General features: G+C 44.1%; 1 pseudogene; it reads left to right on the top strand.

Moving 5' to 3' along the window:
• The first annotated feature begins 153 nt into the window (after positions 1–153).
• LOC121924038 lies at positions 154–8,308 on the top strand (annotated as a pseudogene).
• The last annotated feature ends 4,635 nt before the right edge of the window (positions 8,309–12,943 follow it).

Raw genomic sequence — 12,943 nt, 5'->3', positions numbered from 1 at the left:
TGCTGATCCAAAACTGGAATAGTTCTGATTTTAATCCACAGTCTGCTGGGGAAAGTGTCTTTTATTCCTATTCACATATGAACACTATCATTTCACACAAGCTACTGTGACTTTAAGAGGTGGTTAGCCACAGAAACCCGGATATAACTAGTTTAGCACGGAAGCAAAGCAGCTTGTGCAGCATGAGGCAGCAACTGCTCATGACAGAAAGTAATTCATCCCCACCTGCTTTGCAGATAAGCCTTTGAAGTGCATGTCCTACCATGGCGGTGCTGCTCCTTCTCTTCCAAAGATGTATTCAGCTGCTTGCACTTCCCATCTATGTGCTTACCTTCCTTGGCTTGTGGGATTCTGTGAGTAAGAGGGTCTTCCCCTATGTCATGAGCAAGCTAGCCACATCATACAACAAGAAACTTCACAAAGAGAAGCAGGAGCTGTTCAGCAACCTGAGGGACTTTAGTGGCTCTTCTGGCCAACTCTCTCTGATAGAAATTGGCACAGGCAGTGGAACCAACTTTCAGTTCTATCCATCTGGCTGTCGCATCACCTGCACAGACCCAAACCCCAACTTTAAACAGTATCTGGTGAAGAGCATGGCTGAGAACCAGCACCTCCAGTTTGAGAACTTTGTGGTGGCCTCTGGTGAGGACCTGCGGTCTGTATCCGACAGGTCTGCGGATGTAGTGGTTTGCACGCTGGTTCTCTGCTCTGTGGGCAATGTCACAGCTGTCCTGAAAGAAGTCCTCAGAATCCTCAGACCTGTAAGTATATGCAGGGATGATTTGTCTTTTTATTTATATGCTGCCTGTCTCTGAGAGCGGGGCCCAAGGTGGCTCATAGAAGGAAATCAATCAAAATGATTATGGCAAGGCATCTTTAATTGGATGGGTTAACCAAGCCAGGGGAACCTTTGGCCTTCTAGATGTTTTAAGCACTTGCCATTGGCCCTATGGGTGGAGGTCTCTAGGAGATGAAACTAAAAACATCTTACAGACCAAAGGTTTGCTTCCTCTGCAATGGTTAAAGCTTGTATACATAAAACACTCCAGCCTATGAAGAAAGTAAGGTAGGGTTTCTAGAGACTAAACCTTCAGAGGAAGGGCAGAAAGCCTCAAGGGCAGAGCACGGGAAAGCTATTATTTCAGACCAGAGTTCCCAGAATTTCACAACCAGCCTGACCAATTGGAGTTGTATTTCAAAAGAGCTTTTTGAAGTGCTAACCACAAGAGACTGGGAAGATGCAGTTCAGAAAGTCTAGATAGTTTTGGGAACTTTCCCTGTTACACTAGCATTTTAAGCTAGTTATTGTTGTGGTTTTTAACCTTATAATTTTTATCTTGTTTTTAATACTCTGATGTATTGTCATTGATTTTTTATGTGGGTGCTGTTTGTAAATTTGTACATTGTTTAGTACCTTTGTTGTAACCCACTTTGATCTCTTTGGAAAAGCGGGCTATAAATAAACATTATCATCATCATCATCATCATCATCATCATCATCATCATCATCATCATCATCATCATCATCATCATCATCATCATCATATGTTGCTCCCTATCTTGAAAATGCATGTATCTAGAAGTCATTTTGGTCATTTATTTCACTACCTCACAATTCCACCACTTCTCCACTGCACCAAGTGGGGGGAAGTGTTCTAAAACTCTGAGTGGATAAGTATGAATCACTGGGGACTTTCCAAATGAGGATGACTGCTTCAGACCCTTCTGTTATTGTCAAGGCCACAGTAGGGTTAACCATCCCCATGCAGTTGTCACTCCTAGTTCAATAGCTGCTATTTACAATTTATAAAAACTTTTAAAAAAAAGTGAAGTCGAAGGCTTTCATGGCCGGCATCTATAGTTTTTTGTGGTTTTTTTGGGGCTATGTGGCCATGTTCTAGAAGAGTTTTTTCCTGACATTTCGCCAGCATCTGTGGCTGGCATCTTCAGAGAATGCTTGCCTGGAAAAAGTTGGGTGTGTGTGTGTGTGTGTGCGCGCGCACACACACACACACACACTGTGTGAGCCCAGGGCCGGCACTAGGTATTTTGCCACCCTAGGTGAGAAATATTTTGGTACCCCTGTCGCCCCTCATAATTATTCTCACCCCTTGATTTCCACTGTTTTGTTTGTTAAAGCTAAACATGACATAAAACTTAGGTTCCAGTCTCTCCTCACAGTATTGAGAATTAGTAAAAAAAAACCAATTCGGTTTTACAGGTTAAAGACTTTTTTTTTTATTGCTGAGATATTTGGAATGGAGACTAATGCATACATATTCCTTTTGCAAGCTGGAAGCATTATTCTTACTTGCTAATTAGCTTACTTGCTGTTTACCGCTATGATCTTTGGAATAGCGGTATATAAATAAAACATATTATTATTATTATTATTATTATTATTCATTCTAATGATGTGGAAAAATCTAGATCCCATCCCCATGAATTTGTGGGGTAGTAGTGGTCCATCTATGACCCCTAAAACCAAAACTCTTCACCCAAGGGGCAGAAAAGGGTGTCACATGAAAGAAGAAAATCAGTGAGTCACCAGGTGAGAGGACCAGGGCTGCTGCCACACTGCAGAATTAATGCAGTTTGACACCACTTTAGGTGCCCTTGGCTCCCACAATGACCGGCTGTCCTAACCGCAAAGGAGGACTAGGCATGGCAAAATGTAGGCCTTTCAAGTAAAATAGAGGACATGACTAAGTAAAAGCTGAAACCCCTCATATAAATATAAATTCATGCGTCTTAGTGATGCTCAAAAGGGAGAACATTTTTGGAATTCCTCCTGGACAGAAGACTGAAATGTAAGATATACCCTGGAAAAAGAGGGCATCTGGTCATCCTGCTCGTTCCATGCTTTGGAGCCCTGGGATTTGTAGTTTGTTGTGGCTCCACTTTCTCTCTGGACTGAGTAAGGCGAATTCTCCTCCAAAATCCAAAATCCCAGGATTCCTAGCATGCAGCCAGGGCAGTTAAAGCAGTGTCAAATTGCATTATTTGTGCGTGTAGATGCAGCCTATGAAAAAAGAATGGGAATGACTCCAGGGTGAGGAATAAAAGACATATAGAGGCCACCCATTTACAGCACTTAGAAATAAACTATAATAATAATAAAATATAATAATAATAATATAATAATAATATACCACCACCACCACCACCCACTAAGGTGGGAAAACCATACTCTCCATCCTCCGAGGAAGGCCATGGCAAAGCTTCTCTGAACTCATATTGCCAAGAAAACCCCATGGTAGGTTTGCCTCAGGGCAGGGCAGATCTCCTCCTCTTCCAAGACTTGTCCCCCATTCCAACCTTTTGCCCAGGGTTTCTAAAAAACTCCTCCATTTTGAGCACGACTAAGAAGCATGCATTTACTTTCTAGGAGTGTTTTGAGCTTTTCTTGAGTCCTGTCCTCCCTTTTCTTGAATTCTTCCATTTGTGGTGCCTTCTTGTCGGTGAAGACATCCTCGAAGAAGACCAAGCTTTAAAGTGGATTGCTGGAGCCACTGTGGACTAGTTGTTGGCATTGGACTCTGGGTTCAAATTCCGCTCTCAGCCTCAGAGAAGGTCAGGTGAGCCTCCTCTGAACAAACCTTGCCAAAGAAACCCCACGAGAGGGTGGCCAGGAGGCAGAAAGGACTTGAGACACACAACAACAAACAACAACAATGGGGTCTAGAACGAAAAAAGGTGGAGGGTGGGGAGGGGGAGGGGCAAGGGGTGGGTAGAAGGGAATAGGTCAAATCGGGATGGAGAAGGAGTTATGTGGGGTAGAAATGGGGCCATGGAAACCACTGGGTGGCTTTGGGGAGTCACACTCTCTCAGCCTCAGAGGAAGGCCATGGCAAGCCTTTCCTGAACAAGTCTCTCTCTTGGCAAGGAGGAAGAGAAGGAGGGAGGGAGGAAGGAAGGAGAAGGAAGGAAGGAAGGAAGAGGGAAGAAAAGGGAAAGGAAGGAAGGAAGGAAGGAGGAAGGGAGGGGGGAAGGGACAGGGTAGGGTTGCCATAAGTGAGGACCACCAACCGGGACAAATGTGGACAAATGCAGGACAACATTTTCAAATGTAGGACACATTTTATAAAAATGGGGACACACAAAAAATTGAGGCTTTTTTTGAATGTTAATATAAATGCATGTTCTTAGGCATGATCAAAATGGAGAACATTTTGACATTATTCGTAGACAGTCACTGAAATGTACTTCCCTTCTGGCCACCCTCCTCTCCCCATTCCAACAGCACATTTGAGCATTGAACATGGCTTTATTTTAACATTGCCCTTGCCTATTCAGGGCTTATTCCACAACCAAACCCTTTGGTCAAGGGACTTTGGTTTTTCTTCATTTTGACTTGTTTTGTCTGTATTCCTCCACTAAATAAGGAGACATGAAATGGAGTTAATGGGTACAAGTTGTTAAACAAAAAGTCTTGTGAGACTCTGTGGCAAGAGGTGCACCATGTTAGAACTGCATTAAGCACAGTTAGGCTGCTCCACACTGCTTTCTCCTATCACTCCATCCTTGGAATCCTGGGATTGTAGTTTGTTGTGGTGCGGGCTGGGCTTTGAAATCTCAGGCATAAAGGAGGCAAAAGGCTTGGGCTGCATCTCACCTGGAGAAATAATCTGTTTGAGACCACTTTAACTGTCTTGGCTTATGCTATGGTTTGTTCCAGCACCACAGCAGAATGGCAGTTAACCCCTGGAAAGCTCTCTGACCAAGGTGACCAATGCCCTCACCCCAAAATGTAGGGCACCAAGCAAAAATATGTAGGACATGGCCAAAAAAAAAGCTAAAAACACCCATGTAATTATAAATCCATGCTTCTTAGCCATGATCAAATGGCGGCATTTGAATTGACAGAAGAGGACATGTCCTGGAAAAGGGGGGATGCCTGGTCACCTTGTCTCTGGTCCAAATGCACTGCAGAAATAAAACAATGCGTACTGAAATGCCCAGAGTTCCTCACAAACTGCATCCACAGAGGAATAATCCAGTTTGAGAGTGACTTAACTGCCTGGGTCTGGGAATGCTGGGATTGTAGTACATTGTGCCGCGCCAGAGCTCTCTCTGACAGGGAGTCCCATAACCTCCAAACGTAGTTGAACTGCCAGTGCCAGAATGCCCACCAGTTGCATCCACACTGAGGAAATGGTCCAGTTTGAGACTGCTCAGTGCTGGGATCCTGGGAATTGTAGTCTATTGTGGCCTCAGAGCCATCTCTGACGAGAAGTCTCAATGTCTCCCACACACTAGCATTCCCAGGATTCCTACCATTGAGTTAAAGCATCTCAAAGTGGGTTATTATTCCTGCAGTGTGTGAGAGAGATATAAAGCTAGGGACTGGATATTTGGAGGATCTGTGTGTCCAAAACACACTGCTTGGACTGCCAGGGCTCAGTGCTATGGAATCTGGGAATTGTATTTATTGTGGCCCAGAGCTCTCTGACAGAGAGGCCAAAGCCTCACACAGACCCCAGAATTCCAGCATTGAGCTTTGGCGTTAAAGGGGTCTCAAAGTGCCGAGGGAGGGGGGGGGAGAGAAAAGCCAGGGAGAGTGATGAGAAGCTCACTCCGGCTGGAGGAGGAGGAGGAGGGAGGGAGCCAAGGGAAGTGGCCAGGACCATCAGCCTCCTCTCTTCCACTGAGACTGCTGGCAAGAGGGTCCTGCCCCTGCCTCCTCTGTGGACCATTCAGCTTCCTTTTGTCAAGAAACTACACATTCCCAGATCCCATAGCACTGGCCATGGATGTTTAAGGGGGGGTCAACTATTTCTTCAGCCTTTTGCTACCCTAAAGCCCTTCCTATTTACAAGCATGGCAAACCTCTTCCTTCCAAGCCATTGAAAACCCACCCAAGGGGAGGAGGGCTGATTGCTTCTTCCCATTTGTGCAGGTTAGGGAGAAATTTGCCTATTACAAGGAAGGTGTTAGGACCTCAAAAACGATCCTGTGATCAGAATTACAAAATACTGACCTGGTAGACTTTAAAAGAGGAGGCATTTAGGCTCCCAGGGAAACAGGAACTATTGATGGCCTTTTTTTCTTTGCTACCTGTAACCTGGAAGGTCAGGCCTTTTGCAAGACATATATACCAAGTGGGCTGGCAATAGCTCTGAGTGGCAGACTGTTTTGAAGCCTTGCTCTCTAGGCTAAGCTAGGCAGGGAGGCAGGGAGGGTGGCACACACGCCATGGTGAGGGAGGGAGGGAGGGTGGAGCTGCCTCCAGGGCCTTGTGCGGGGGGGGAGGTCCCAGGGAGGGGCTAAACTTGGGGACGGTGTGTGGCCCCACCCAAACTGGGAAGGTCTGCTCCCGAGCGGGATATGGCAAGCCTAGACAGGAGAAAGAAAGAGGGAGGAGGAAGGAAAGGAAATTGGGAAGGTAGGAAAGAAGGAAGGAAGGCAAGAAGGAAGGGGGGGGAAGGAAGAGGGGGGACGGAGGAAAGAAAGAGGAAGGAGGGAAGGAAGAGGGAGGTCTCTGCACTCCCATAACAAACTCCAGCTCCCAGAATTCATAGCCTTGAGCCAGAAAGAGTTAAAGCAGTGCCAAACCGGGTTATTCTCCAGTGGGATGCAGCCAGGAGTTGCAGAGCCACAGCAAACTTCTTCCCCCCTTCCAGCCTCAGCAAGCAGCTCTCTCTTCCTGCCACGCGGAGGCTGGCAGTGGCTGCTGGCTGCTCTTACTTGCTGATCTCTATGATTCTCCGACTGCTGCCTCTTCCCTTCTCACACTCTCTGCGCGCCTAGGCAGCTGCCTAGTTTTGTCTTATCGACGACCAGCCCTGTGTTAGCCTCGGGAATGCAGGAGTGATTTGCATGTGTATTGTTCTGTGCTGATGGCAGGCCTCAGGCTGGGGGCTAATGCAAAAGATGATTAGCAGCAGATAATGCTCACCAATTAGCCGACACTAATCCACTTTTTCATTAGCCTCCCACCTGAGGGTGGTGGTAGTGGGCAGAGTTGCGCCAACAAACTCTCGGTGCCTTTGTGCATTGAGGTAGGAAGAGAAGCTGCTTCACCTCCGATTATTGGTGTACCTTGCTCTATAGGATTGCTTTCAACTCTGAAGTAACTACCATTTGGTATCCTCTGGGTTTGGTTCCAGGACTCCCGTGGATCAAAAATCTGTGGATGCCAGTCCATTAAATACAATGGATAGTGAAGTGTGTGTCCCTTATATAAAATGGCAAAATCAAGGTTTGCTCTCTGGAAATTTTATATTGTTTGAATATTTTCAAACCATGGATGCTTGAATCTGTGCATAAAGAATCTGTGGAACAGAGGGTGCAACTCTTGGGCCTGCGCCTTGTTGTGGGCTTTATTCAGATTCCATAGTGGTGATAAGCAGTGATCAGGATGGTGTGAGTATATGTGGTGTGGAGGAGATTTCTGCACACTCCCCAGCGTCCCGAAGCTACCAGTACTGTTACAGTGGTACCCGGGATACGAATGCGCCGCCTTACGAATTTCCGGTACGAAAAAAATCCATTTAAAAAAACTGTCCGGGTTACGAAGGTTTTTTCGGGTTACGAAAAAATTTTTGGTGCTTTTCGCGCTATTCACACGAAATCGCGGCTTTCCCATTAGGCCTATGGCTTTTTCGGCTTGCGAGTATTTCGGGTTCGAAGAGGCGGTGGAACGAATTTCGTAACCCGTGGGTACCTCTGATTTACATACTGCTAAGATGCAAAAAGAGCATTGAGGTTGTCATTGGGCCAGAGCTTTAAACTTTGCATTTATCTCAACTTTCCAGGGTGGTGCCTTCTACTTCATGGACATGTGGCAGCTCCCCGATCCAGCTGGAGCCACTTCTGCGCGCAAGTCTATGATCCTACCTGGAAATGTGTCATGTGGATGTTCCTTAACAAGGGAAACGTGGAAGGACCTGGAGAAGGCCAATTTCTCTGAATTGAACCTGCAGCACATAATGCCCCACTGAACTGGAGCCTAGTTCGTCCTCATCTCTGGATTGCTGTGAATGAGTTCTCAAGCTTTTGGACAGTTTTTCTTAACTTTCAGGCAGAGATTGTAACTCAGGCTTTGGGAAGTTATTTTTTAGAGTACAGTTCCTACAATCCTCCAGCCAGTATTTCCACTGTGCATGTGGGTTTTAGGTGTTGTAGCCCTTCACAAAATAAATAAAACAAAGGTTCCCAAATTCCTAAAATCCAAGCAGTGGGTTGGCCAATTTCCTGGGGAAAGTTAAGGTGTTGGGTTCAAGGGAGTTAATGCTAAAGTGAATTGTCAGGGCATGGAAAACATATACGAGTTATGAGGAATGTGTTCCTTGCATTTATGGTTTACCACAGAATGGTCACAAAGGTTGTACGAGTTCCATGACCAGGTAAAACTCTGCCCCCGGCAGAAAGGCAATTGAAAAGCTAGAAGTCACCATACCACTCAGTATAAATAAATATAATAAATCAAGTTTCTAAAAAAAGTTTCCAGGGAAATATGAAGCAGATTATCTTTTGAGAAAGCCCCTGACACCAGCCTCACTCATGAACTTGGAAAGCCTTTCCATGGCTTGTTGTTGCGTGCCTTCAAGTCATCTCTGACTTATGGCAACGCAAAGGGGAACTTTTAATGGGGTTTTCTTGGCATGTTTCTTCAGAGGGGTTTGCCATTGCTATCATCAGACTGAGAGAGTGTAACCAAGGTCACTCAGTGTGGTTTACATGGCTAAACTGGATTTCAAATCCTGGTCTCCAAATGAAACTACTACACTAAGCCCTAAGCCTGGCTCTGAGGGATCCTCTCACAGAGTGAGGTATTAAGTTTTTAGGCGACCACGGGGATTGCCTTTGGCTGTCACACAATAACACAGATGCCCTCAACGCCTTGTTCTGAGGACCTCTCAGAATAAAGCATTGAAGGCTGAATTCAGACAATAGCAAACCACTGCTTCACCTCCCCACCAAAGAAATCCTCATGGGAGAGGCAGCCACAAATAGTGGGTCCTCTTGACTTTGGCACCATTTTGTTCTGGCCCTTTTAGCCTTCCTGATACAACAGCTGAGCCTTCCTTTGGCCTCCTTCTCAAAAGATACTTCACATAACATTGCTTTAAAAGACGGAAGGGGCCTATAAAAGCAATGTGTGTTTCAGTTACACATAAAGGAAAGCACCTGAAATTGAATGGCTTATTGCTGGCTCTTTTAGAGTATGCCTATAAAAGTACTTGTGCTCTGTACATAATAAAAGGTACTACAGTCAAGTCAAACACATTCACAATTGCATAAAGTCCACTAAAAATTCCTGTTGCTGCAACCAACTTCCAAGTCAATTTCTGAGACTTCAGTACCATCTTAGAAATATTTGAAAGAAGAAATTTGCCATGCCGCTCTTTGTGGTAAAAATAATAGGACCCATGGTATCTGCTGGGGTTTGGTTCCAGGATCCGCTGTAGATACCAAAATCTGTGGGTGCTCAGATCCCAATGTATAAAATGGTATATAGTAAAATGGTGTCCCTTATACAAAATAGCAAAATCAAAATTTGCTATTTGGAATTTGTATATTTATGGAATATTTTCAAGCCGTGGATAGCTGAATCTGTGGATTTGGAGGGCCAACTGTACTGCCTAAATTATGCTTTCTGAGCAATAACTGAGAACCATGTTTTTGTCCTCTTTCTGAACCTGCACGCCACATTCTTATGCCTCTTTGCAGGGCCAGCAGAAACTAAGGCAGCTGATTCTGGGTGTTGTGAAAGGCAGCAAGAAGGGTTAATTATTAACATGGAACTATTCTGCTACTGCCAATGATGGCTAGAGGTATTTGAGGCCCTGTCACTTGGTACACTTTCTTCAGTAATTTGGAAGCCAAATCAGCTAGCAGCTAAATGCTTAACATAGCAGGTTGCTAGATCTCAGTGTATTATTTATACGTGACACATCAGATCGAGAGAGGTATTCAACTGAGATTTTGGATGGAATATAAAGGTGAAAATGGCTCCGGGGAAGGGGAACACTTGGGATTTTAAAGATACTTAGACAAATTGTAAGAAATATATATAATTAAGTATTGTACAATAATTAAAATTCAATGTATGAATATAATAAAGAGTTAAAAAAAGAGAAATAGATAGATAGAGAGAGGTATTACCATGGAAGAAAAATGAGGCAATCTCAGTAGGAAAAAAGGGATAATTTGTTTTTATCAGAGACTGGTGTGTCCAGCAGAGGGAAGCATCTTGGGGAACATGATGCAGTCTATTTTTATTCCCATTATTTATAGTGGGGAAATCACATGTCTCCCATTAAAATCAGTGAAACCTACCCTACTTTACTTTGGCTCATGCCTGTTATTTTCTTGTGCCTATACTGCAAAATATTAGTGATCCAGTATTTGAAATTTCTTGCCAAATAATACTGTATGTTTTCAAACTACTACTGGATACAAGCCGTTTCAGTTATGCAATGCATAATTAATCTGCCCATTTCTTTAATCCCTTAATACCAACCATTATTTTTATTTAATTTCAGCTAAAAGCAAAAGGATGTGTTCAGGAGAATCTTATGTGACATACGTGGTGCTTTCTGCTTTGTTGAGTGCTCATCTAAGGCATTGTTGTTGCCTTGCATCATTCTTTAGTTCTCTTGAACTTTTGATCATAAAAAAAAAAAAGTTAAGCAACAGGCAGTATATACTAAAACAGTCCTCAAGAACCATCTGTTTGGTTAGGGTGTTGGTTCTTACTAGTACACTGTAGCTCACACCCCAAGTAGGGCCAGACTGTTACTTAACACACTGTTTTTTAATAGTCAAAAGTTCATAGGGAACTAGAGAATGATGCGAGGCAGTAACAGTGCCCTAGCTGAGCACTCAGCAATGCAGAAAACACGTCATGTGTCAATGCTCCTCACCTCAGGGCCTGTATCCAGCTATGCAAAGGTAAAAGTCTGTCTGTGGGGGTTGGAAATAAGCACAGTAAATTACCAGAAAATGAGCCTGGTGTATGGAGAGGTTCTCCTTGGGGATGACCATTATAGTAGCTATAATGTGCCTTTTACCTGTTGTAACTATAATGTGCTTTTATCCATGGAAGAAGCAGTACCTCTCACAATGTGAGAGGGCCTTCTCAGTGACTGCTCATAAGTTGTGGAACTCCCCTCTTCCTAACAATTTCCTTTTGAAAGTCCTACAAAGTTGCCAGCTCCCGATTCCCTTTGAGCCTGGATTTTTAACATCTGTTCAGAATGGGTTTATAATCACATTTGGTGATTGGTGAAATAAATTCTTCAACATTAACAGGAATGTCCCCATTGATGCTAGGCCTTTCATTTTGCTCTTAGTTTCCATGGGCAAAATTATCTGAATTGTTATGCTGCACTACCAGAAGCACGTACGTCCTGACTGCAGATCCGCTCGGGGGTCCATGCATGATGTAACTGTCACACAGTGGGAAGGGACCACAAAGACAGGGCCTGCAACTGTCCTGCAGTAATTTCTAGCCACCATCATGAGGCAGTGACAGGAGGTGACTTCAGTTTCTTCCCCATGTAATGCATATTGAAGGGGGTGCTAAATAATAGGAAAAGCTGTATCTTAAAAAGTGTGTTGGTATTTCTATCATGCTCTGGAACAGCACTTGGAAGGAACTAGTTACAAATAGCAAGTTGCCTGTAATTAAGCCCTTTCCTCCAATAATGAAGGTATAACTACACTGTGTTATAATTCCAACTGAATGAAGAATAACATTAGTCGTTTCAACTAATTGTAACTTTAGGGGCTTGACAGATGGGCGGCTCCATCCTGCCTGTTTTTGCCCCGAGTCAGTGCTGCAGCAGCCGCACGGTGCAGCACTAATGTGCCGCCAAAACGTTACGGTGCCACAAACAGGAAAGGGCGCCACCATGACTCCACTTCCTGCCAGCAATGTCTGGTTGCTGTATGATGTTGGCGTCATCAAGGCGGCCGCCGTATGGATGGGAGGCCACCATGATGGCGGCGTCCATATGGACTAGGGTTCAGGAACGTGTGGTTGCTGCGTGCTCCTGAACCCTAGAAATAGGCGCTGGCACGCTGCTTCCTGCCCGTATGTACTGGGCCTTAGTTATTTTTTGCAGATTTTGTAGCTGATGTGGACTCACTTGGGCGGATCTACACTGTGGAAATAGTGTAGCTTGACACCACTTTAAGCACTGTAGCAACATCCTATAGAATCCTGGGATCTGCAGGGGTTTTTTTCCTTCAGTTTTACAAGGACTTTAGCTTGCTGGTGTCCCATAAAACTAAAAATCCCAGGATTCTGTAGGATGGAACCATGGCAGTTAAAGTGGTGTCAAATTGCATTATATCTACAGTGCAGATGCACCTTAAATATTGGAGAAGGAATATTTTAACATTGACCACACTTTGTAACATTAGCATTAATATTAATAATGACATTAATATGATTAACATTAATCAAAATTGTATCATACTTGCTTCTGTTGGGATTCATGCTTCCAACTCTGCCATGGGTAATGAGAAGGTGGATGGGAATGGAAGCCAGCAGTTTGTGTCAAAAAAAGAGAAAAGAAAAAGAGTCACTGCGAAAATATCTATTTTTATTAGTTTCATAAAACTAGGAAATTAGAGTTACCTTTTAGAACCATAACCTAGTCATAACTGGATGTGTCTTGACACTATATTTATACCTGTTGTTGCTGTGTGGCTTCACCTCATTTCCAACCTGTGACAAACCTAAGGTGAACCCTATCACTGTGTTTTCTAAGGCTAAGTGTGTGTGACTTGCCCAAGACCACCCAGTGGGTTTCCATGGCCAAGTGAGGATTTGAGCTGAGGTCTCCAGAGTCCTAGTCCAATGATCAAACCACTACACCACATTGGCTCCTGTAATTATATCTAGTTATTCTTAAAAAAGAAAATTTCCAAGTTCTGCTCTGAGATCTGGTCAAATTGTGTTTTAAAATATTGTATCACTGCCACAGAG

Source organism: Sceloporus undulatus, chromosome 2, assembly GCF_019175285.1.
Source record: "Sceloporus undulatus isolate JIND9_A2432 ecotype Alabama chromosome 2, SceUnd_v1.1, whole genome shotgun sequence".
NCBI classification, from domain to species: domain Eukaryota; kingdom Metazoa; phylum Chordata; class Lepidosauria; order Squamata; family Phrynosomatidae; genus Sceloporus; species Sceloporus undulatus.
Note: the sequence above shows the minus strand (reverse complement) of the source record. Positions and strands in the feature narration are given on the sequence as shown.